The sequence below is a fragment of the Triticum aestivum genome, chromosome 1A (genome assembly GCF_018294505.1).
Source record: "Triticum aestivum cultivar Chinese Spring chromosome 1A, IWGSC CS RefSeq v2.1, whole genome shotgun sequence".
Classification (NCBI taxonomy): Eukaryota; Viridiplantae; Streptophyta; class Magnoliopsida; order Poales; family Poaceae; genus Triticum; species Triticum aestivum.
Genome location: NC_057794.1, coordinates 24,514,274 through 24,541,273, shown reverse-complemented (window position 1 = coordinate 24,541,273; position 27,000 = coordinate 24,514,274). Strand labels below are relative to the sequence as shown.

Sequence of the window (27,000 nt, the reverse complement as noted above, 5' to 3'; positions counted from 1 at the left end):
GTATCTCTTTGTTGTCTTCTTTCTGGTAGAGGCAAAAGGTATTATCCCCTGGTTGGATTTTTGTGGGCTCCTTTCCTTGTTTGTTCTTTTGTGGGTTATAGGTGTTTCTTTTTGTTTCTTGTGTAGATCCTACTAGGGGTGGGATTTTTTTGTTTGCACATGGATGGTTGATGCCTGTGTTCTTTGCTCTGAATTGACATGGCCGATTGAATTATTAGTGGCTAGGATTATAGATGTGTTGCCAGGAAGTTTTGGGTAATAAACTATGTGGGCTTTAGTTTAATCTGGTCCAAAATATTGCTATAGTGGTACTGCTGTTTCTGTTAAACTTAATTTAGCAATATACTGATTTAGGCTTGTGTTACTTTTCCTTGATCTAGCTCTGCTCATCTTTGTAGTTGTATGTTTGTTTTTCTTATCTTTTTATTTTGATTTCTTTTGACTTCTACATTCATGGAATTAATTTTGTATGCTCAAATGGATGTACATATTGTGCCACTCGCCCGTCGAGCTCGAGCGTCCCCATCGCTAGGAGGAGCGAAGGCTGCCACTCCCGCAACTGCTCGGCCCCTCTCTCCCTCGGCGTCAAGCGGCTCATGGCGGCGCCGGATATGGTGTCCAACACGTGAGTGAGATCAATGATGCCCCTCTACGTCACGCGGTGGCCATGGTCGGAGCTCTGACTGTTGCTCCTCTTGCCTTGCAGGTCACCAGCTACAGCTAGCCCAACGTCGCACAGGTGTAATGAGGCGCACATACGAGAAGTGGACGATGCCAGAGGTGAGGTTCTACTGTGGAGGGCCAATTGGTTGCCATGGGAGGATCTGGCTAGCTTTGGTGAGTGCTTAGGATCAATGACTTACATTTTTGTAGTTCTCACGATCTGATTTTGTGTTCTTCCTTGTGCTCTAGCTAAGGAAGGAAGGGTTAAAGGAACTTGAAGCAGACATTGGTTGTGGTCCTCTAGAGTTGGTACATGACTTGGTTTTGGAATAGGTACAAACTGCAACTATTTCATTTGTTTAGCCCAATAAACTTTCTGTTGATGTGGTGTTGGAGTTATCATTGAAATTTCATTAGCTCCACACCCTCATTTTATGATTCATAAAATACGATTTGCTGCAATGTTTAGCAATTGTGCATGCATATACCGAATAGTTAGGTTTATACATGAACTGCAACATGGTTGGCATTTATTCAAAGAGTTTTAGCAAGTGTGCATTCACATCCTAGAACCTTATCTGTAGATAGGAATATAGTAGAATTTTTGTAAATTTATCTATAGAAGCCCAAAAGGTTTTAACTGATGCATCTCTGAACCATGTTGCCAACTATAGATGCACACTTGCTAGATAAATATTTAGGAAACATCTACAATACTGCTTATTAACTGATGCATCTCTAAATCATATATTGTCTGTTTGATATTTGCATGTAGTTACTATTTCATATAGGCCCATGTTTGACCTTCTGTTATATCAGGACATCTTGGTTTGAAATTTCATTCCAGAGATTTGCTTAATATTTCATTTTGTCGTCTTTTCTACCTCTTATTTCGCTTTGGGTGCGGTGTTAGGCATTCCTTCCTTGGATTGTAGCTATCTCCTTTTCTTTCTCTTCTTCTTCTTCTTTCATTTTTCTTTTCTTTGTCTTTGCCTTAGCACTGAAATGCATATCTACTGTTTTTGCAGGTAATCTTGGTGTGAGCTCAAGGTAAAAGGCAAAGCCTGAAGATAGGCAATCATCAATAGCTAGGTAGTCAATTATACAGTATGTAGCAAACACTGTTGTCTTCGGCTGAATGTTTGACTTATTCTCATTCAATCTCACCTTTTCATTTGCATGGCATCAGAACTGGAAACATCAAAATTGGTGCCCCGGTCATCTCTGCCCCTGGTGCTCCTGGATGTACATCACTTCCTCACCTCCTTGGCTGCTTCAGTGCCCGTGGCATTCGTCCTCGTCGGTGGGACGGTGCAAGGCACGACTCCGATGCGGCGGCGTGGATGTGCGGTGTAGGAAGTGGTTCCTCGCCGGCTGGATGGCGTTCAGGCGCAACCCCAGCGCCCACTGAGCACTGCCTCGGCTACAACCTCCCTCGGTGAGCTCCATCTTCCTCCTACTCCTCTGCTTTGGCTACTGTATATGGGACATGGCTAGGGCTATGATGATCAGTTATGGCTGATATAGGCATGCTCTCGAGCAATCGAGGCACATGTGGGTATTAGGTTGGACCCCCCTTGTTTCTTTGACCCGTTTTGATCACATTCTATTTTAGTGGCTCTGTCCTTGCACGGTCATTTTTGATGAGTGATACTAATAACCATCCAAAAACAAGAACCGCGGGGATAACTGAGCTCTCACAGCGATTAGGAAGATCTGGCCGTCCATTGCGTTTCCTTGATGCGTTTCCGGCCGTTGGATTGAGGCGTTGGATGACGTTGGCCGTCAGATCGAACCCGAGCTCCTGTATCAATGAATAGTTACTCAGCGGTGAAATGTCTCGTGCCAGCGCCCAGTAATTCACGTGCCCCATCGGTCGGAAGCCATTCTTGCTAGGGCGATGATGATTGCCGTGGCTGAAATAAGTGTGCCTTTGAGCAATCGAGGCACCTGTGGGTATCAAGTTGGATCCTCCCTCGTGTCTCTAGAGTCCTTTTTGATCTTGTGATACCTGTTGTTCTGTCCTTGGATGGTCATTCTTGTTGAGTGATAACCAGGGCAGCTCAACTGTATAAACAGATTGATCTGGTGATAAGAGATGACGGGGTAGGTAATATGATCGAGGAAAGGCGAATCTGAGCCCACTATGCATTTAACCCTGAACTCTTTTTATTTGTATTTAAAGGTGTTGCTTATTTATGCTCCAGTGTTTATAGTCGTCTCATGTGGGTATTAAAGTCCAGAAATAAGAGACGAAGCTTTCACCGAGCCACCTCAGCGATTTGGATTCCTGGCCGTTGGATCTGGCCGCTTGATGTATTTTCGGCCGTTGGATCCAGAGGTGGGAGGAGCTGGGCCGCCGGATCGGAGAGGGGTAACTGTAGGAATGAATAGTTACCTCCTGCTGTAAAAATCCTATGCCTGGCCTGTAATTCACGTGCCCCATCGGTCGGAAGCCATTCTTGCTAGGGCGATGATGATTGCCGTGGCTGAAATAAGTGTGCCTTTGAGCAATCGAGGCACCTGTGGGTATCAAGTTGGATCCTCCCTCGTGTCTCTAGAGTCCTTTTTGATCTTGTGATACCTGTTGTTCTGTCCTTGGATGGTCATTCTTGTTGAGTGATAACCAGGGCAGCTCAACTGTATAAACAGATTGATCTGGTGATAAGAGATGACGGGGTAGGTAATATGATTGAGGAAAGGCGAATCTGAGCCCACTATGCAATGGACCCTGAACCCTTTTTATTTGATTTAAAGGTGTTGCTTATTTATGCTCCGGTGTTTATAGTCGTCTTATGTATAGATCTCTTCTCTCTTATATCTTTATTGCATATAAGTTGTTCTTGATCTTTTATTGTTTGTTGTTGGTCCTTAACTTAATCTGGTTAAGAGTAAGAGTAAGTTCCATATAAGTTGTTCTTGGTCTTTTATTGTTATACTTGATTTAATATTTTATTGTTTGTTTTTGGTTCTTGATCTTTTATTTTTTTGTTGGTCCCTTTTATTATCCTTGTGTGACACGTCTCTATAACCCGCTGAAAAGGTCTAGACTGGTTCATTTGCTTGCCTAATTAGAAATAACTCTCCATTTTGATTTCATCGATTTTTTGGACAATATGGCCCTTACTGTTGTTGCATGGCAGGGTTGTCTTAACAAAATGTTCTATCTATAGTTCATTCGGTGTCGTTGGAATAACATGATAATGCCCAGAAGAAGGATGTCAAAGTAGCGCAACCAACAATTTGTTTTCAGAGACTTCTAATTTTATCCTGAAACTATTAAGGTTGAGAAAATATGATTCACAATATCTAAAAACCTTTTATGCTATGGTTACTCTAATCAGTAATAAGAAAATACTTACTAAGTTCTATATATATGCATGTTCTGTAAATATATTGCTTAGGCTACTTGTGTGTTGGAGAATTATTAGATCCTTTTCTGCATTAATACTGGCATCCACTCTTTCTTCTTTGTATATTCAAATTTTAGATAAAATGCATAAGTGGCATGCGCTTTGGTCCTTGTTTTCTCTTTATGTCGTACCATCTATGATGATATCTTCTAGCTCTGTAATTTTCACACAGAGGGAGGGAGAGGGAGGGAGAAAGTACATTTAGTTGTTTCAATTTTAAACTACACTTGAGCCCATGTTCCTAATAGCCTCAAACTGACGTCTTTCCGCTGTTGCTGCGTTCCCTTTTTTGTATATTACATGTTCTTTTTGTATCTCATTCTGCATGTAACATAACTAAATAATACATTGAGATGAAAGGTTATATCTGATATCATTGAGAGGAGCAGGCCAACATCCCTACCTCCCTCTTCAACTCCCATCCAACACAATTGTGGTGAGCCTAACTTGCTACTAACTTTACCATTACTTGCTTGGGCACATCGTTGGGACCGGCACCCTCGCGCCAAGGCGCATTGCCGATCTAGATGGCGGTGGCTGGTCTGCAGGCTTTTATTGTTGGGAACAGGAACTGGACTGTTCGTGTGTATGTTTCGCGTTTGTGGCAGCATCGTGGAACCACTGATAACGGTCCTATCAAACACACTGACATGGTTCTTTTGGATGCCCAGGTATATAGTTTCTCTAGCTCAGTGCCCTGTGTTGTTTGTAGTTTTCTTCTGCCTTTTATGCTTGGTAATTGATGCATGTTGTGTATTTGTTGAATCTATAACCTGCAGTGTCGGTGTAAAGAAAGTGCCAGCAAGTGGTCTACATAAGTCTGGACTGCGTATATCTTTGTTTTCCGATGGGTATGCTCAGGTATTTCCTTTCATTTGCTTGGTGAAGATTCATCCACACCTATTCTCAAGATTGTTTGGTGGTCGGTTGACGATGTATATCTGTTTATACCTGCTAGGGACTCGCAAAAGTGGATGGCAGCTCCGTTGGTCCCGGTGATGAACTTGCTGCTACCTCGAGCTTTGATGCAGGTTTTTGACAGTATATGCATCATCTCTTACTTCTTTCACATAATTTTCATTTGTTATTGAAGCAAATCAACTGAAGACCTGGCGGCAGATGAAGCCGAGCCCTCTGTGGCTAAAAGGGCCAAGCTTTAGATCAAATGCCCTTAGGTAGCCTATAGTTTTGGTGTGTCTGCTTAGTACCTTTTCTATCATCAACTGCCTCGTGTGCTATACATGGTTTGGCTCTTACTTGAACCTGTGTTTTTACAGGGCATGGCGTGTTGGTTATGTGTTCTCTCGCAGTGATGGTCTGGCGAGTGGGAGTCTCGACGTGGGATAGATGGTGAAGCTTCTCTCTAGGTATATCGTCTCTTTTGTCGTGCCGTGTTGTCTATGATATGATGTTCTGTTATTGCCATCCACGGAAAAATTTAATGTGGTGCTTGTGAAACACCCTTCGCTGTTGGTTCTAGGATCAGTATTGGCCTTCGTTTATTTAGCTCTTGGTTGCTGGCGAATGTAATTGGATACTTGACTATCGTATTTAGTATGCCCGCTATGGATGTTGTTTCGTGTCTCGCTTGCATTTTACATGTACACGTACACTATGCCTATCGATGATATGGCCTATGTTGTGATCTATGTGTGCTCTATATCTTGGTTATAGAGGTTGTCCAGTGCGGACTAATCATGCTGTTTGAAATGGTGGCGACGCATTAGTGGGTCTTTTAAACTGTATAGTTTTTCTTGATGCACAGGGCTGCTTACATAATAAATGGGTTTCATTTGTTTCCTTGGCAATTGTGCCTGGGACCTGAACTGCCTTTTGATATGCTACTTATGGCTTTGGTAGCATGGTATATGCACATGTTCCTCTTGTGATGCATACCCTGTGTAAATGACTTTCCTTTCTACATATTTTAACAGATGAAGCGTTCTGTCATGGTTAGGCCGAAGGCCATGCTTAGCGCAGTTCTTGCTGAAGCTGGTTTTCCTGAGGTGAAATACAAGACCTACACAACCTATCGTGGCAGTGTGGTGGCTGCTGCTTACTTCTGGCCATCAGTCACATTCGTCTGCAGCGGCAGAACATATATGAGGATTAATGGCGACCCAGCTGTGGATGCCGGCGAGGCCATGCAAATGCTGCTACTCGGTGCTTGGAGCATCTTCAAGCCACTATGGATGTTGAGTTCGATTGCCCTCAGATGCAGAAGATTAAGACCGAGATAAAAATTGTCGAGCAGTTTAGACAAGAAGGACAAGAAGATCAGGATTCTGAAGACTAAGGTGGAAAGAAGGAATCTGAAGGTCAGGGGGCTTAGCAGGGGCTGGGGTCATTGGCAGAAAAATATACCCAAAATATATGCTTATATTAGTTTTTTTGAGAATCATATATGCTTATATTGTCTGAAGTTGTGTACAACTGAATCTTATTGGCAGGCCCACCGACCTTTAACCAAGCCCGGCCCATCTACACGAGAAGCGCAACAGGCGGGGGTATGAACCAATGAACCCTATTTTATGGTCTCCGTTTTCAGTTTCCACGGCGCGGTGACTCGAACCAACACTCACTGTTTGTATGCTTTAAAAAGGCTAAGGCATGAATCACAAATGCATTGTTTATCCAGCTATCATGGTATGCCGCGTATCTCACAGGTTTTATCTGCGTCAGGATCATATGGAGTAGCGCCTGTGAAGATTATCAACCAGGCAGATGAGTAAAGGAACTTGTTAGTGTGAATTGATGCCTATAAATAATGTGTCGTGGCACCTACAGAATTAAAAGACAAGGCAGTTGACTGAAGCCGTTTATTAGTATGCTTAGTAGATATGACTCTGTCATTGTTTCTCCTCTATGTTCATGCCTTTATTACTTCCTGCCTTGTATTCACATTTGTGATGTCAGAACTTCATGTCAAGTAGCTGCGATTTTAGTGTCAAACTTCATGACAAGCCATAATCTTTTGTGGTATTATAAACCATCTGAAATCAATTCTGCTTTCTAATCTCTTACCATCTTTGGGCATCAATATATCTTGCTTTTACCGTAGTTAATTGTTTTTCCTTAGCTTTGTTGTTATTCTATTTGAATGCATATGCTAAATCTGGGTTACCACTAACTTATCATTACGTGTTTGATCAAACGTTGGGACCGGTACCCCGCGCCAAGGCGCGATCCCGATCTAGTTCACACTAGAGCCGGGTCGGATCCTGCAGTCTGGGTACGCTGGTGGGTGGGGGGCGAGATAAAGGCGTGGCATTGGTCCTACATATTCACACTATGGATTGGTAAAGCGTGGCATTCAAGTTGTGTGTCGGACTGTAGGTGGTTTGCGGTTGATACTGTATTATCAACGTAGTACATGGGGTGAAAAGTCCAAGCGCAATAATGCATGTGCAACTAGAACATGTGGAACAGCCCGGTGTTTTGTCACTTGTCACATGGTCGCCAATGACTCCTCGACCATGAGTGGACAGTGGATGACATGCAGAGTGGAGCGGTAGTAGTAGAATCTATCTTCAGTGCAGTTGGCTGGAATGCTAGCTGATATATGTAAACATCCGGGCACTCCAAACCGACCTCAAACGTCCGGACTGAGATATGTAAAAACCTTCACCACCGTGTTCCTACAGATTCTATCGTGTGTTTGAAGACAAATGCTTTGCATATCCCATGGAGAGAGGGCAAATCTTATTCACTCAAATGTTGTTTTGTGGGTGATTTTCTTTTGCCAGTGTGAACTCACATAAGTCCTTGTCACTGGAAAGACCAAAGTTTTGGTCAATCGGTTGTAATTTTTTCAAAAATAGTAATTAAATTCTACAAAATTTGGCAAAAAGTAGCTTGAACACTAGTAGAAAAGGGGGCAATGGTCCAGGCCGGGCCACCCCATTAGTCCCGGTTCAGTCCAGAACCGGGACCCATGGGGGCATTGGACCCTGTTCGTGAGCCCCGGGGGCCGGCCGGGCCACGTGGGCCATTGGTCCTGGTTCGTCTGGACCTTTTGGTTCTGGTTGGTGGGACGAACCGGGACCAACGGGCCTCACCACCATTGGTCCCGGTTGGTGGTATGAACCGGGACCAAAGGCCGCCCATTAGTCTCGGTTCGTGCCACCAACCGGGACTAAATGGTTGGTCCTCGTTGCGGTCAGTGTTTAGTCCCACCTCGCCAACCGAAGGGCGCTCACACCGGTTTATAAGCCCCTCCCTCTCTGCCTTGTTGAGCTCCTCTCAAAGTGAAAATAGATGCCCTTATACAGACAATTTGACCTAAATTCATACTGAATTTTTCTGAAGTTAGTAGAAATTTATTATGAATTTAGGTTGAATTTTCTCTATAAGCGCATCTATGTTAATTTTTTTAGTAAAGTTAATCACAATTATTTTTTCTTCTATTTATTTCTGAATAGTTTTTTATATAGTTTTTTTCTTTTCTGCTATATTTACTTTTTTCTATTTATTTCTGAGTTGTAATAAGTCATTAAAAATAAAAAAGAGGCGCAATGCTCGTTAATTAGTTTCAAGCCTTTCGGAATGGTGTAAACTGCACTGCACATAGCTCCGTGCAGTCTACGCTAATCCTCAAGGCTTGAAGCTAAGCAACGTGCAGGTGAGCATTCAGCCTCTTCTTCATCGTCTCTGCACTCAGGGCTTATAAACCGCTGCGAGTGCCTCTCGCTTGGCGAGGTGGGACTAAAAAACAGCTGCAGAAAGAATCAACTGCATTGGTACCGGTTGGTGGCAACAACCGGGACCAATGCCCACCTTCGCTAGCTGAGAAAGTTTATAATTTTTGCGACCTAAAAGAAAAATAATTAAAAATAAACTTTAATAAAATAAATAAAAATAGCAAGAATAAGTATTTTGTTGTAAGTAGAAACAAAATAAAATAAATAAAGCAACAAAAAAACAAAAAATAATATATTTTTTCTAAAACTAATGGCACTAACAGAAAGTTTATAATTTTGCTGACCTAAAAGAAAAAAGCAAAAGAAAATAAATAATGCAAAAAACAAAACAAAAAAACTGGAAAAAAAACTTTGAATTTTAAACACAGTAATATTAAACACAGTAATTTTAACTATTCAAATTTGAAAACTAATGGCACTAACAGAAAGTTTATAATTTTTGTGACCTAAAAGAAAAATAATTAAAAATAAATAAAAATAGCAACAATAAGTATTTTGTTGTAAGTAGAAACAAAATAAAATAAATATAGCAACAAAGAAAACAAAAAACAAAAAAAGTGCCACCTACTGGGCCCCCACGGCCTGAATACGACTTGAAACCCTACCATGGGCCAGGATTCAGGCCCGCAGGAGGCCCAATAAGCCCACACGCACACAGCACACGGTTAGGTCCGAAAGCCTGCAATTGAGAGGAGCTCGAGAGGGTGGGCGCAGCAGCGCTTATAAACCACTCTCGAGCTCTCTCAGCTAACGAGGTGGGACTAAACTTTTGACGCGGGGCAGCACAAGGCCTTTGGTCCTGGTTGGCGGCACCAACCGGGACTAAAGATGGGCATTGGTCCCGGTTCGTGGCACCAACCGGGACCAATGCCCCCTGACGGTCCTGCGCCGCCCCGACGCCGTCGCCGCCCCGCCCCGCCCCGCGCCCGCACCTCGCGTCGCCGTCGCCGTCCCCGACACCGTCGCCGTGAGCAAATTCAGATGCTAATTTGATGTGATGATAGTAGTAGTTAATTTACATGTGTTAGATTTTGTTGTAGTTCATAGATTTTTTTGTTAGATGTGTACTAATTCAGATGTGTAATTCATAGATATTTCGGTTAGATTTTTTTTAGATTTTTTTGTTAGATTTTGTTGTAGTTCATAGATTTTTTTGTTAGATGTGTACTAATTCAGATGTGTAATTCATAGATTTTTCTGTTAGATTTTTTTTCATATTGTGTAATTAATTTGTTCATATTGTGTTAGATTTTTTTCTGTTAATAGATTTTTTTGATGATATTATTGTTGAATATGCATGTTTGTATGTTTATATATATATGCAAAGATCGAATATGTCAAATTTTTATGATTTTTTTCTGTTCATAGGATTTTATGATTTTTTTTCTATTGTACTTTTGTTCATAGTTTATTTTTAGTAAGTACTACTTTATTTTATTTATAGTAAGTGCTTCATATATAGTTGAACTAGCTAGTTGATTTTACAATATATAGAAGTAGTTTGTTTTATTTAATAAACTACTTTATTTTACTATATATAGAAGTAGTTTGTTTTTAGTAAGTACTACTTTATTTATTTATAGTAAGTGGTTAGTAGTTGAACTAGTTGATTTAATTAATAAAACTACTTTATTTAAATATATATAGAAGTAGTTCTCGCATCGACGTCGGCGATGCCTATCCCGCATCCTCGTCGTCGTCGACTCGGCGGTGGAGGCCTGCTTGATCATGATCATGTTCGGGACTGGGTTCCGCCGGGCTGGTATTGGGAGGTGCTACCTTCCGGGGGACGTAGGTTGGTGAGGAGGCAGCCCGTTGTTGACCTGATCCTTGTTTGGTGGCGGTCGCGTGGGCCAGTGACGGTGCCGAGGCTTCCGGACACTGCGGAGGTGGTACGTCACCGTGTCAGCGAGTAGGACGAGCACGTCCGTCGCTACATGGTTGCATTGGAGGGTAGGTTCGACAATACCTGGCAGGTTCTTCAGGGATCTCACTGGAGCTATGATCCTATGATGGTTCCTTCTCTTTGGGTGTCCACCGCCCGCGCCGATACCCGTCGAGCGCTACGGTTCTAGCTGTATTAGTGATCCTATATGTATGATAGTATTCGAGGAGTATTAGTGATAATATTCGACAATGTACGGACACAAGAGATGATGTACTTTTGCTTATAATTGAATGCATGCTAATTTGAATACTACTTTATTTTATGATTTGGTTTTGCTTATTGAATGCTCATATTGGAAAAGTACTCCTACTTTGAATGCCAAAATGCAAGGCGTATGCATATGATTAGTTGATAGCTTATAGGGTTTTTGTTTTCACAGAAATCTAGGCGATCCCCCCTCCATCATCCCCGTCGTCGTCCCCGTCACCGGCCCCCTCCGACCTCGAGGTGAGACCACAGCCAAATCCTTCTTTAGAAAGAAAATTAAACGATATTTCGGGTTAACTTTAAGTCTGTCAAGTCTCCACCATATATGAGAGGACGAAGAATCCCGACTGTTGTCGTGGGGGTCGCTTCTCCTTCGTTCCCGTGTGCTAGACATTTTGGTGTAATGCACTCGGGGACGAATGGAGGAGCGACCATCACCAACGGTCGAATGTATACAGCACGTGAGCTGAGAGTTTTCAAGAAAAGACTCGACAGACCGATAGTCAACCCGTGATGAATAATAATTGTCTAATTTAGTTTTTGTAGTTTATATATTTTATTGTACAAGTTTAATCTTTGAATTATGAATGTAGGAAATGTCATCATCGGACGACGAAAGTCGCCCGGCGGAGTGCGACTGGTGCCACGACGACCGAGGTATGTGCGACAGGTTCATTGAGCTGGACGAAGATCGGCGCTTCAGCATTAAGCTCGAGGAGACCTTCGAAGTTGAAACGGTACGCAACAACGACAAGTGTTTTTTACGTAATTAAGCATGACTTCAAGTATTTCAACGTGTATTTTTCATCTTTTCCAATTCGACTAGCTTATCCCATGCTATGCAAGACGCTATGTCTTGGAGAGGATGGGTTTTGAAGACCATGAAAGTGTGGAAACCAAAAAAATTATCGTAAGGACCCATCATGGTGTGGATTTCAAAGTAAAGTTGTTCAATGCTGAGAGTGTAACCCATTTTGATTGCAAAAATTGGGAAGCACTTTGCAAGATGTATGGTTTTGATGAGGGTATGCTTGTCACCATGGATCTTGGTGATCCTACAATCGAGCAAGACAATATGGACATTTGGGTCCTTGTGGATACACCTCCAATTCTTCCTCCATGTGAGCTAGCTTAACATAGTTATTAAGTAATTTATATTGTTTATTTCAAAATAGTTGACAGCTTATTTTGATTTTTCAAAGAATGTGTGGAAGATGGTAGACATAACCCACTACACCGATGGCTCCGAATTAACTTATAAGGAGAAAAATCATCTGATAGCATTTTGTAGAGATCTTGAGAATTACAATGTCTATAATCGAACTCCTCAACATTATGGTCAATACGTGCCACTAGTGCACGTGTTGAACTACGGTAACTACCATGGAGATACCCTGGTAAGATTTTTTACTATTACGTCATTCGTGCATCTTTTTGCATACTTCTAAAACTAATACATCATAGCTAACTACGAAGTTATTACTATGTTTTTCAACAGAGAATCCCAGAGGATTGTGTGCCTCATTTGATGTATCAGAATGGCAGCCTTCGTGTTTTGAACATATATCCAGGTCATCCTACGAATCTCAATTGTCCATACCGGATTTCTAACAGAAGTGGAGACATGACAATCAAAGAATGGAAAAAATGTATGGACAGTCGTAAGGAGCTTCTTGGAAGGAAAAGGAAGCGAAGCGCAAGAATTGGAGACAGGATGATCTCCATTCTTCATAATGGAGAGTCAAGGTCTATATTGTTTTATGCTATTTTCTTAAGGGTGTTTAGGTCCTATCTGATACTGATGATCATGTGCTAAGAACAATTATGTAGGGTTGGGTTCGATGACTATGAGGATGATGATCGTGTGCTTATTATTAATAACGAGTAGAAGTTGTATGATGATGCATGATTAGTAGGACTTGTTATTATATATGATGATTAGTAGGACATGTATGATGCTAGCTAGCATGCATGAGTTATTATATATCAGCGGGTGAAATGAAAGCAGTAGCGTTGGTAAATCAAGGACGAAGATATAAGAGAGGACACTTCTCTCTATTAGCTAGCTAATAACAACCTAAAATTAACCCCCAAAACCCCTAAACCAGCTACTTTTTTATTAAAAAAAAAAGAAAAAGCTCAGCTCCAGCCAGCTGCTGACGCGTGGTAGCCTTTTGGTCCCGGTTTATGTCACCAACCGTGACCAAAGCCCCCCCCCCCTGCCTGGCTGCCCGCAGCGGCCACGTGGAGGCCCATCTGTCCCGGTTCGTGTTTGAACCGGGACTAAAGGTGGGAGGTATAGTAACGACCCATTTAGTCCCGGTTCATGTTTATGTCCCGGTTGACTAAAGGCCCTTACGAACCGGGACAAACGCCCCCTTTTCTACTAGTGGAATGATCTACCCATGTGTAAATTTTCATGAAGAAGTGACATATGTGGTGGTCTTAGTCTTGACATATAAATGTACTGTTTAGTCTCTTTCATTAGATCGGTCTTTTGGTTGCATTAACTAGAGCATACACTTCTACATGATATCAGATACAAGAGGTCTTGTGTTCAGACCCGACTGACACAATTAAATTGCAACCCACTTTCACTCCATATTTGGGCCTGACGTATAAATATATTGTCTAGTCTTTTTCATTAGATCGGTCTTTTGATTACGTTGGATAGAGCATGCTCTTCTACACTGAGAAAAAAACAGTGCTTCAAAATAACATTTATTAACGGGACAGTGTAGTACGGTTGTATCATGCATTCCAACTAAGCAATCTTGATGATGTGTCATAGAATTAAATGAAAAAAGAGAAGCTTGAGTATCATATCATGATACCGTATCATATTAAATGATGTGCTACTTTATGTCATGCATGTCAATAAATATAATCAACTATGATATCAACATATGATGCTATGCATTACGGATGTAGTACATATACTAATATCGTATGCATGGTGCTAGTATATGATACTCCCCATTGCAACCAGCCTTAGCAAGTGCATTTTGCCCGGGCGCACGTCAGTCTTCCTGTCCTATTTATAGGAACCGAGCGTACATAGTACAAAATTAATTTCAGAGCCGACCGATGCATGCAAGGACCAATCGAGCGCGTACGAAAGTGAAAATGGAGGACGCTGGTGGTAGTACTGCACGAAGGCAGCCTTCACTCTCCATCAACGCCTCAAGAGCAACGTCCGGCGACTGGCCGCCGGCGGATGAGGGGCCGGTGAGCCCTACCGGGAGGCTGATGGACGGCTTCTACATCGTCGTCAGCATGGGGCTTGGGGTGCCCCTAAACATCCCCGTCCTCCGCGGCGGCATCGAGACCCAGCTCGCGCGACACCCGCGGTTCCACAGCATCCAGGTGACCAAAGACGGCAAGCCACCACGGTGGGTGCACGCGTCGGCGTTGAACTTGGATGACACATCACCTCCCCACTGCTGGACGGCGCCGCCGTGGCGTCCGACCCGGATAAGGCCGTGGAGGACTACGTGGCCTCGCTGTCCACGGCGCCCATGGACCGCTCCCGGCCGCTCTGGGAGCTCCACTTCCTCAACTACCCGACCACTGAGGCGACGTCCACCGTGGTGATCCGTGTGCATCACTCCCTCGGCGACGGCATGTCGCTGCTCACCCTCCTCATGGCGTCCCCGCGCAGCGCCGCCGACCCGTCGAGGCTGCCGGCCATGCCGGCGCTGCCCGCTCGCTCTGGCGCCATCTACGCGCGACAGCGGCCCCCGTGGTCTGCAGGCGCTCTGGCGTTCGTCACGTGGGCTTGGTCGTATGCCATGCTCGCGTGGCACACCGTGGTGGACGTGACGCTCTTCGTCGCCACAATCATGTTCGTCAGGGACCCACAGACACTGTTCAAGCCTGCCGACGGCGGCGGCGGCGAGCTCCCCCGCCGCAAGCGCTTCGTGCACCGGAGCCTTAGCCTCGACGACGTCAAGCTCCTGAAACATGCCATGAACTGCGTACGTACGTGCACCGTCATCGATCGATTCCTATATATAGCAACATCTCTCCATTTTATCGTGTTTGCATGTGCAGACTGTGAACGATGTGATAGTCAAAGTTTTAAATAGCGCGCTAAGCATCTTAGCGCCGGACCTCTTTCAAATGCTATAGCGTGCTATAACGGAGCTATAGCGCGCTATTTAAAATGTTTGTTCATTTGTTTGGACCAAAATCTCTTAGCGCAAGACCTTTTGTAAACGCTATAGCGTGCTATAGCGGAGCTATAGCGGGCTATTTGAAACAGTGGTGATAGTTGGAGTGACTTCCGCTGCTCTGTCGCGATACTATTTCCGAAAATCTGGTAACTGCTCTTTCATGTACTATGATTTTCTTTTCCGAAGTATATACTACAGTATAGAATTTAGATATTATGCTGCTAGCGCTATTACTGCCTCCGTCCTTTGATGATATCCTAAAAATGTGTAGTCAGATCTTTGTAACAACATATCCTCTCTCTTTCTCTTACAATAATATCATACTAATTTTGTGAATGTACTGATAAATATGAGAATGGCTAGATGTAATTTGCCTGATTTTCGAATTTGGGTCAGCCAATTGTTTTGGGACATCGGATGCAGATCCAACCATGGGCAATTCTTCTTCTTCCTCCAGCTCATCTCCTTCCTTCAAACCGCCCAGCCGAAGCCGGACTAACCGCATGTTGCCGGCGACGCTCCCGCACCGTCCTCCCCACAACTGCGGCCCACCGTCATGCTGCCCTCCGCCTCCTGCCCTCCCCCCCCCCCCGGCCATCCCTCTAGCCCCGGCACTGACGGAGATTTTCTCCGGCAAAGTTGCACCACCATTGTGCTGCCACACCCCCACCCTAAGATAGATGTTGGGGTAGCCCTCCGGCGAGCTTGTTCCTTCTCCTTCCTTCCCTCAGGCCTTCCTCCGGCGAACTTCAAAAGAGACTGACCCAAAACCAAAAGTCTTGTCGACTGACATCTAGCTATTGTGGGTCAATATAATAATATTTACAATAGACAAAAATTATGAGTAGATGTCCTCTTCACACAAGAAAAATCTATCATGGAATATGTTTTTATTGCGTGTTTATTCGTTAGTATGTATAATGATTTTTTTCTACTACATCCTTTATATGTTATAAGGTACATTTTCTTTCCAAAAGTAAAACACTTGTATCTTGGATCAAGTTTATAGAAAAACAATCAACATCTGTTATACTGAATCATATTGATTTTAATAGATGCATCATGAAACAATCAACATCTGTTATTCATATCTGGTTTATTTAGTAGTGTAGTTATTTTTTAAACTTGGTCAAAGATCAAAAGTTTGGACTTTAGGAAAAAACAATAAATCTTATAAAATGTAACCGAGGGATTATTAATTTTGACAAAGTTGAACATGGTTTTCTAGGATTTTTTTTAGATTCCATCAATCTAGGGAGTAAGATATATATTAAGATTAGTAAACCAGAAATTGTATAATTAGGAGTAATATAATATATACATTTACTAACTATCCGCTATCTCTTCCATATTTGTTAGGTGACACTAATACCAAAATTATATGTTTGCGATCGATCCTCCTTGTGAACATCAGGCCAACTAGTAGCCTACAGGTAAAACTTTTTTTGGCCAAGGAATGTCTATTTGTAAGACATACAGAAACATGCTCGGTCCTCAGCACTTTTATTTTGTAGTGTATCAGTATTTAATTCTTTTACCGTTCTGAGCAGGAATATGTCAATATGATGGAGTCTGGTAAGAGCAACGATGTGACACGGAGAAATCAACTTGGCTACATAATCCTACCATTTCAGATTGTTGTGCACAAAGATCCACTTGAATATATTCACAAGGCCAAAAAGATTGCTGATAGGAAGAAAAGCTCACTGGAAGTGATGTTTACGCATATGCTTGCCGAAGTTATAATCAAAACTCTTGGTGTGAAGGTATAACGATTTGCTGGTCCTTTAGTTTCACTAGTACAAAAGGGGGCAATGATTCAGGCCAGGTCAGCTCATTAGTCCCGGTTCAATTCAGAACTGGGACCCATGGAGGCATTGGACCCGGTTCGTGAGCCCCGGGGGCCGGCCGGGCCACGTGGGCCATTGGTCCCGGTTCGTCTGGACTTTTTGGTCCCGGTTGGTGGGTCGAACCGGGACCAACGTGCCTCGCTCCTGGCCCACCACCATTGGTCCCGGTTGGTGGCCTGAACCGGGACCAAAGTCTGCACTTTAGTCCCGGTTCGGGCCACGAACCGGGACCAATTAAATGCCTATATATACCCCTCGCCCGCGAGCAGAGCACTCCCACTGCTCTGTTTTTCCTGGCCGGCGAGGAGAGAGCTTTGTGGTGCTCTAGCTCACCTCCTATGCACACGAGGTGTTCGATGGAATGCCCGAGCCACACTACTTAAGCTTTCTCCTCTCCAAGCTCGACCTTCAAGCTCTATTTTCCTCAATATTTGTCTAGGTTTAGCGGTCCGTCACGTCCCGTCCCCGTCTTCACCGCCGTCGATCGCCCGCGCCGATCTCGTCGCCGGCACCACCGTGGTGAGCCTCTTGTTCTTATCTTCTTTCTGAAAGGAAAAAAATTCTTACTTGTATGTTTATATAGATACTTGTATAATTTTCTTACTTTTATTATTGCATCTTATATAGTGCGATGGTTCTGGTATCCGCCCCCGTCGACCCTCGTCCTGTCTATGATTCGGATGTGGTATATATTATCTTTTCATCACTGATGGTTCATTTATTGTTCATGACAATTATGCCGACCAACGTGACATAGATTTTATTTATCTAGGAGGTTGTTGAACCAGAAATTCCAACCGACCCTATTGTCGAGAGGTTAAATTTAGTTGAAGAAGAAAACAATTTCTTGAAGGAAAAAATAAAAAAAATTGAGGAAGAGAAGATGATATTGGAGTTGCATATTGCGGATGTCGTCGATGATCACAAGATCAAGATGGATGCAATGCGCTTGAAGATTAGAAAGATTAGAAAATATGCCATTCATACCGAGGCTTGATATCATTATGCCGTTGGATCCGTTGTTACATTGGTTGCGATTATGGTCGCATTTGTTTTCGCATTGAAATGTTTTACATAGTTTTAATGTATGGTTTAATTAATTTAGATGCTCTGCAGAGCTTTATGTTATTAGATGAGAACTATGTATGTACTTTGGTTTTAATGTGATGATGAACTTCTATTAATTATATATAATGCACGCAGATGAACCGGCAATGGATGTACGGTTCAAGACACACCTCCGAGTACATTAAGGGCGTGCATGATTTTCTCGAAGTGGCTGAGGCAAACAAGCAGAATGGTTTTATGTGTTGTCCATGCCCTATATGTGGGAATACGAAGTCTTACTCTGACCGGAAAATCCTTCACACCCACCTGCTTTACAAGGGTTTCATGCCACACTATAATGTTTGGACGAGGCACGGAGAAATAGGGGTTATGATGGAAGACGGCGAAGAAAAAGAGTACGATGACAACTATGTGCCCCCTGAATACAGTGATGCTACTGAACATCAAGAGGAACCAAACGATGTGCACGATGATGCTGCAACGGGCGAAGCTGCTGAAGATCAAGAGGAACCAGACGATGTGCCCGATGATGATGATCTCCGCCGGGTCATTGTCGATGCAAAGACGCAATGCGAAAGTCAAAAGGAGAAGCTGAAGTTCGATCGCATGTTAGAGGACCACAAAAAAGGGTTATACCCCAATTGCGAAGATGGCAACACAAAGCTCGGTACCGTACTGGAATTGCTGCAGTGGAAGGCAGAGAATGCTGTGCCTGACAAAGGATTTAAGAAGCTACTGAAAATATTGAAGAAAAAGCTTCCAAAGGATAACGAATTGCCCGACAGTACATACGCAGCAAAGAAGGTCGTGTGCCCTCTAGGATTGGAGGTGCAGAAGATACACGCATGCCCTAAAGACTGCATCCTCTACCGCGGTGCGTACAAGGATCAGAACGCATGCCCGGTATGCGGTGCATTACGGTATAAGATCAGACGAGATGACCCTGGTGATGTTGACGGCGAGCCCCTAGGAAGAGGGTTCCTGCGAAGGTGATGTGGTATGAACCTATAATACCACGTTTGAAACGTCTGTTCAGAAACGGAGAGCATGCCAAGTTGATGCGATGGCACAGTGAGGGCCGTAAGAAAGACGAGAAGTTGAGAGCACCCGCTGACGGGTCGCAGTGGAGAAAAGTCGAGAGAAAGTACTGGGATGAGTTTGCAAGTGACCCAAGGAACGTATGGTTTGCTTTAAGCGCGGATGGCATTAATCCTTTCGGGGAGCAGAGCAGCAATCAAAGCACCTGACCCGTGACTCTATGTATGTATAACCTTCCTCCTTGGATGTGCATGAAGCGGAAGTTCATTATGATGCCAGTTCTCATCCAAGGCCCTAAGCAACCCGGCAACGACATTGATATGTACCTAAGGCCATTAGTTGAAGAACTTTTACAGCTGTGGAATGGAAACGGTGTACGTACGTGGGATGAGCACAAACAGGAAGAATTTGACCTAAAGGCGTTGCTGTTCGTGACCATCAACGATTGGCCCGCTCTCAGTAATCTTTCAGGACAGACAAATAAGGGATACCACGCATGCACGCATTGTTTACTTGACACCGATAGTATATACCTGGGAAGCTGCAGGAAGAATGTGTACCTGGGCCATCGTCGATTTATTTCGACCAACCATCAATGTCGAAAGAAAGACAAGCATTTCAAAGGCGAGGCAGATCACCGGTAGAAGCCCGCCATGCGTACCGGTGATCACGTACTTGCTATGGTCAATGATTTACACGTAATCTTTGGAAAGGATCCCGGCGGACTAGCTGTTCCGAGTGACGCTGGGGGACACGCGCCCATGTGGAAGAAGAAATCTATATTTTGGGACCTACCCTACTGGAAAGACCTAGAGGTCCGCTCTTCGATCGACGTGATGCACGTGACGAAGAACCTTTGCTGAACCTGCTAGGCTTCTTGGGCGTGTATGGGAAGACAAAAGATACAGCTGAGGCACGGGAGGACCTGCAACGTTTGCACGAAAAAGACGGCATGCCTCCAAAGCAGTATGAAGGTCCTGCCGGCTACGCTCTTACTAAAGAAGAGAAGGAAATCTAGCTAGCTAGTTGCGCGCATTATAATTATTTTCTTTGTCTTGCAGGGTTTGGAAACAGTTCACCGCACAAGCTCCAGGACTACCGAAGGAGCTGCGATTTACATACCCGAAAGTAAGTACTACTAGCTAGCTATTTGCGCGCATCTTCCGTTGATTCTATAGCTATACTTTCATCAATGCCATTTATAATGCTTTATTAGCAGTTTGATTGACCTCTATTTCTCGTAAAGTGCTTGTGGCAGAAACAAGGAAATAATTACTGTGGATACTACGTGTGCGAGTTCATCTACAACGCCACTTTAAAAAATAAGCGGGGCTACTCTAAAAGACAGTATGAAGTGCATAAGCAATAATATTCACAATTTCATTTTATTACATCATCATTTCTGTTGAGTTTCATTCATATATATGTATTAACCCCCTTCTTCAAATTAGACGTGGCAGATGCGGGATGAACTCCTACCACAAGATCGCATCAAAGTAATTCAAGAGGAATTAGCGGGATTCTTTCTTGACCACGTCATCAATAAAGCCGGAGAATACCATGCGGAAGTTGATTTCAAATGCTAGCTAGGGGATTGTAATTAAGAGATCTTACATATTGTATATATATGTATGTAGCCAGTAGCGTCGGATAGATAATACGAAAACTTGTTGTTCGACCAATCTCTCGGAGAAGGAGAGGTCGATCGATCACTTCTCTCGGTATGCATGACGAACTTCTGTACTTAATGGTTCCCTTCATTTTCTTACTAGCTAGCGTGTCGAGGGCCTCTCTATGTATAGTACGTAGCGTCGACCAAGCACGGACATAAGAGAGGACACTCTTCTCTCTATTAATTAGCTAGCTAACACAATAAATGAAACACCTAAATTAACCCCCCAAAACCCCCCCCCCCCCCCCCCCTTTCAAATAAAAACAAAAACTCCAGCCACTGGAATGCTGACGCGTGGATGCCTTTTGGTGCCGCCAACCGGGACCAAAGGCCCCCCTGCCTGGGCTCGGCTCACCGGCCACGTGGAGGACCATATGTCCCGGTTCGTGTTAGAACCGGGACTAAAGATCTAGGGCATTAGTACCGACCCATTAGTCCCGATTCCAGAACCGGGACAAAAGGCCCTTATCAACCGGGACAGATGGGGTTTTTTCTACTAGTGTTTGTACTTGTATACGGTTGTCTGTAGAATATGTTTTTCAAAAAGGAGAGCAAGCATCTAATTAACAAACTAACTAATTAATGTGATTTTCTAATCAAACATATTAACAATTATTAATCCAATTCAGTTCCATGGTTGTCAATCCAAGTAGGCTGCAGGTGTTATTTTCCACCGTATGATATCACACACGACCATATCATTTTCGAACATGATTGGGCCAGCAAAGCAGGTAGAGTTCTATGGGCACCCAGTTGTCTCCATTGCGCCTAGCGTCTACGGTCCGCCAGAAGTAAGTAGTCGCAGTCCAGCCATAATCTCACATTACAAAGTCTACTCTTAAGTCGCTCTCAGAAAGAAAAGAGAAGTACTATAGTAGTAGAATTTACTTTTGTGTACTCCCTTTGGTACCTAATGGAGATTAATGCTTCCTGTGTGCATAGGCTCTGACGGTGCACTACCAGAGTTACAGTAACACCATCAAGGTAATTCTAGCTGTTGATGAGGCACACTTTCCAGATCATGGTCAACTTTTGGATGACTTCACCGAGTCCCTTAGGATCATCAAGGATGAGGCTTCAAGAATTTAATGACAATCGATGATGGAAGGGGAATTAATTGGATCGATCAGCGAACCACTTTAAGTCCTACACATGTGTACTTAATAAGCACATAGGAGAATTTTGCTGGTGTCCATTCAAACGGATTGTTCGTACCAAAAACCAGCAACATATTTGTAAGGCGAACATAAAGAACAGAGGATAAATTTTGGCTTCGATTGAGCCAGGTACATACTACAGACTACATAGTAGACTTGAGAGAAATTGCCAGTTTGCTACAAGGGTATTTTTGTAAAATTTTATCTGAAATGATTAAGAAATACTTTATTACATAAGAAATAGGGAAAATTATCAAAAAGAAAACTCAGTGTAATATGGGATACGTTTTGTTTTTAAGAAAAGTGTAATACGGGAGAAGTGGTCAAACGCAGACTAACGGTGGGTGCGTAGCCCAACTATGCAACTACAGGCAAATGATCCGTTGTAGCCCAAAAGGACAAAAAAGGTTTATATTTATATGAACATTATTTAAAAGTCGCAAACTTTCTAAATCTACACAGATATTTTTATAATAGCTGGACAATTTCAATCACTCGAATTTGTTATTCAAATAAGTGAAGTCTTTTTTGAAAGTTCACAAACATTTGTAAAATTACACGGACACTTATTTTAATATGTGAACACTTTTAAAAAATTGACATTTTCTTCAAGGCGAAAATATCTTTATAAATTACATGAAATTTCTTATTAAAAGTTCACAGACAATTGTAAAATTACACAGACACTTCTTTTATTGCGTGAACACTTTTTAAAATTACATGAAGATTTTCTTGGAGGTGTAAATAAAAATTTTTATTACTTGAAATAAAATTAACACTGAAAACTTTTAAAGTAACATGATTATTTTCAAAAATTTGTTGATACAATTTAAACATGCATGAACTTTTTAAAGGGCTGAGTAAATTTATAATTTACTGAACATTTTTACTCAAAATCATTTTCTAAATTAGACTGGAACATTTTTAAAATTGCACACGAACGTTTATCCACACATGTAATTTTTTTAATGAAATGCGTGAAAAACACACGAAAGAATTTGCTCAAAAAAGGAAGAAAACGCTTCCATGCTGATCAAGTCAGTTCGGAAATGTGTTGACCGCTTTTTTAACCACTAGATAAACTTCGGTCGGCCCAACTGACAGCGTAGCGGGCGGCACCATCATATTGATCGCATCGAGTGTCATATAACAGGCCCTTGGTTCAGGACAAATTTTACATGGCCTTCATTAATGTACAGATCAGGAGGATTAAGCAATCCGGAGTTGACCTAGGCCACTGCGCCTGCTCCTGTTTTTTTCCAGGAAAACCTTAAGATATACGTATTAACCAAAGCAGCAATACAAATACCCTGAAAAAAGTCACATCAAAGTCCCTGGGGTGACCATCCCCATCCCAACGGCCGGTGGCGTGTCGCGCTAGCCACTCCATCACGGAAACTATCCTATCGTTGTTGAACACAGAAAATAAGTCATCAAGCCACGATCATGCCAAACCAGCGCACTGGAGAAGAAACTGTCGCTGTTGGAAGAGTCGTGGAGGTGGCACCAATGTGATGGAGACGAGGCCGGAGGACCAAACTGCAAAGGGATATCGTCGATGCCGCGCCGACAAACCCTATAGGCCACATCCTCCGGTCCAAACGACCGAAAGGAAAAATATGCCATCAAGTCATTGACGCCGTGAAAATGAAGGAACTTTATAGGGGAATGAAAAACACCTTCAAGTAAAATTTGATGCACGAAAAAGAGATTTTTAGGGCACCAAAAGGTGCTCATCTCTAACTACAGGCCTAAACTAGGGCACTGTATTCCAAGAGTTGCCCTAAAATAGGGCAGCCACATGGCAGCCACACCACATCTTTTTTTTAACAATCATTTATTTTGAAAAGGGGAATATTAATATCAAGTAGATATCAATTACACCCGGCCTCTGCACAAATAAGACGCCTAAAAACATCCAGGATGGACACAAACAAAAAAGAAAATAAAAAAAGGAAAAAGAGAATTGAAAGAAATATTTTCCCCCTCAACCATGTCATATTCCTTGTCTGACAAGGAATCATCCCAATGATTGAAGTCACATGAACTCATCTACAATACAACAATCTTTGTCAAACTACTTCCAAAAGCAATAGTAAAACAAAAACGAGAAGGAATTTTTTTTACCTTGTAGAAATTTCATCGAAAACCTTGCATGTGAGGAGGATGAAGGCGGCCAGCTGCTCTTTGGAGCCGAGAGGGTAGCGCTTTGGGCCGCAAAAGTGTAGAAGTGGCCTCCTTGATGCCCGGGGGGCGAGCGGCGGCAAGCCAGCGATGCCACACCTTTGACGCCATCCGAACGGGCAGTCGCCCATTCAAAACTGTGGCAGCAGCTTGCGATGGCGCTTCGGCGGCCACTAGTCCACCTCTACGGGTCGTACGTGGATGAGTTGTGCCGCCATTATGGCCAGCGAAGGGCCGACGGTTGGCCGAAAATCTATCAAAATCGACATGTTGCCGGATCCCGAATCGATGGGGCGGAGTTGACTTGGCGGCAATCGGGCGTGATGTTGAGCGGCGGGGCTGGGCGGATTGGACGGTGGTTGATAGACCATCGACGGTTGCATTCACGACCGAAATCGCGCCGTTGATGGTTGGTGGAAGGGGCTGTTGCACGCGGCTGAAGTGTTCGTGCGGCGGTTGGGGCTGCGCTAGCGATGCATTTGGTTTTGCGGCAGTAGCTGAATTGTCGTATACTCCCTCTGGTTCTTTTTAGTAGACCGGGACAAAATGAAGAATGGAGAGAGGGTTTGTCGTTCCTAGCAAGCAGCAAGAAGCTGGTGAGGGAGCGGGGTGAGGGGCGGATTTTTTTTGGGGGGCGGGGGGAGGGGGGTTACTAGGTGGGGCCGAGTCTGAGTTGATCATGGTTCGTCACGTGGGGAAGGGTTTTCAAACGAACGATTTTATTCACTTGGAGGTGGAAGGGCACCAGGTGGGGCCGAGTTTGAGTTGATCATGGCTCATCAGACGGGGAAGGGTTTTCAAGCGAACGATTTTGTTCACTAGGAGGGGTAGGGGGCACCAGGTGGGGCCGAGTCTAAGTTGATCATGGCTCGTCACGTCGGGAAGGGTTTTCAACCGAACGATTTTGTTCACTTGGATTTGCCACCCAACGTGAACGATCATTAGCTCGGATTGCCCATAGATATCTGCAAAAAAGTACTCCCTTCGTAAGTTTACGGAGAACACTCTTTGGGCATTTCTAATCCACCCCCTAAAACTGGTTAGTGGAGTAAAATTTTGATTCGATTTTACTCCGCTAACCGGCACCTAGCCGATCCCCAATCCGCCGTTAGTGGAGTATATTTTTACTCCGGTCTTAAAAGTTTCCCTATTTTTACTCGATCGGTTGGCGAACGAGTCAAACGCTGCGCCCTCTCTTTCCCGTCAGCCCCGCCGCTACCTCGTTCCATCCCTTGCCCTCCGCCACCATTCTGCCCATCGGCCAGGCCGTTCGGCCCCCGTCGTCGTCACCTGAATCAAGGTGAAACGCCGCCGCCGTCAGCATTATCGATTCGTCCTATTTCTTTCGAGTTTCTCCTTTTTCAGCGGCCGCCGCATCTCACCTTGCTAGTGCACCGCTGCAGGCTACCCGCCGCTCGCCGGTTCGGCCTAAACCACGTTGACCGGCTTGTGCACCACCACCGCATCCCAAGTATTTGAAGAATTGCCTAGGTGAGTTTTTTTATTGTTTCTCTTTGAACCGAGCAATGTGGATTGAACCTAACCGCTTGGATTGCAGATGAAGAGGTTGAGGGAGATAGCGTTGGAGGACTCGTTTTCATCCGAAGAGGAAGAAGACGATGATGACTTTGACACCGTTTTAGGCATGATTTTCAATGATGATGTTCTGCGGCCGAGGAGAGGATCACAATTTGACCGCATATACATCAACCGTGAGAGAGCGGAGGTCCATGCCAAGATCATGAGAGATTACTTTGATCCAAACCCAATCTATCCGGAGAAGTATTTTCGTCGACGCATTCGGATGCACACAAATCTTTTTCTAACCATTGCAAAAGCCATTGAGAGATATGATGCTGGTTCAAGCTCTGGAGAAATGCATGTGGAGATATCAGTGCAAGCCCTCTGATGAAATGCATTATTTGCGGCTATTCGTGTCTTGGCATATGGGCATTCTACCGATGCAATTGATGACTATGTACGCATTAGCGAGGACACAATCTTGGAGGCTGTTCTAAGGTTCACCAAGGAGTGATCGCTATCTTTGGCCCGGAGTACTTGAGAGCACCAATGGAGAATGACACCTAGAGGCTGATGACTGAGTGATGTGAACTGGGGCCCGATCTTTCGATGAGAGGGAGATAACTACGATTTTGGGTGGGACTTGACCCTCACGATCCGGCTACCAACCGTACAGGAAGAACCGTACACGACTGATATCCACGGCAATCGCTGAACCAACTCCACGTGTTATCGACCGAGCCAACGGCGCGATCGACCTATCCACGAAGGATTTTTCCTGCAAGCAAATCGAAGAACATGCAAGAAAATAATAGCCAAGCAATCTAAAAATTGCGGATATGCTTGATGAATAAATCTCACAAATTGGGATTCCGATAGGATGTTTTGACGGTCGCACTAGCCGCTACAAGCGAAGACAAATAAAAGTAGCAATAGCTAAACTTCTCTATACAAAACCCGAGTCTAAACCCTAATTTTAACTAGCTATTTATTAAGAGGAGCGGCCGCCTTGTGTCTTGGTTTACGGAACGGAGGACGTACGGAGTCCAACTTCTGCACGCCTCAGCCGGAATTGATGTTTCCTTCGGTTGACAAGATGTGTGGCCCCAACGTGATGTACATGGGCATCGTAGCATGCAAGGCTGGCTCCTCCTTGCACCTTCCTCACGCATGCATGTACAGGAGCACTTCCTTGGCTCGGCTGCATGTGCATGGGTGCATTTGTATGGCCCGTGTAAACTTCAAGTGCATAATCTCTCATCTTGATACTTATTTTGCAAATGCCTTCAACAATCCTACGCAAGAAATAAATTGGTCTAGTATTTTTGTCCCTGGTAATAAAATATAATATCATATAATGATCAATATAAATTACCTGAAAATTGTGTCGTTTAATATTTGTAG

The 27,000-nt window shown here is 43.7% G+C and overlaps 1 pseudogene; it reads left to right on the top strand.

The window, feature by feature from the left end:
- The first annotated feature begins 14,057 nt into the window (after positions 1-14,057).
- On the top strand, positions 14,058-21,823 carry LOC123077687 (wax ester synthase/diacylglycerol acyltransferase 11-like; annotated as a pseudogene).
- The last annotated feature ends 5,177 nt before the right edge of the window (positions 21,824-27,000 follow it).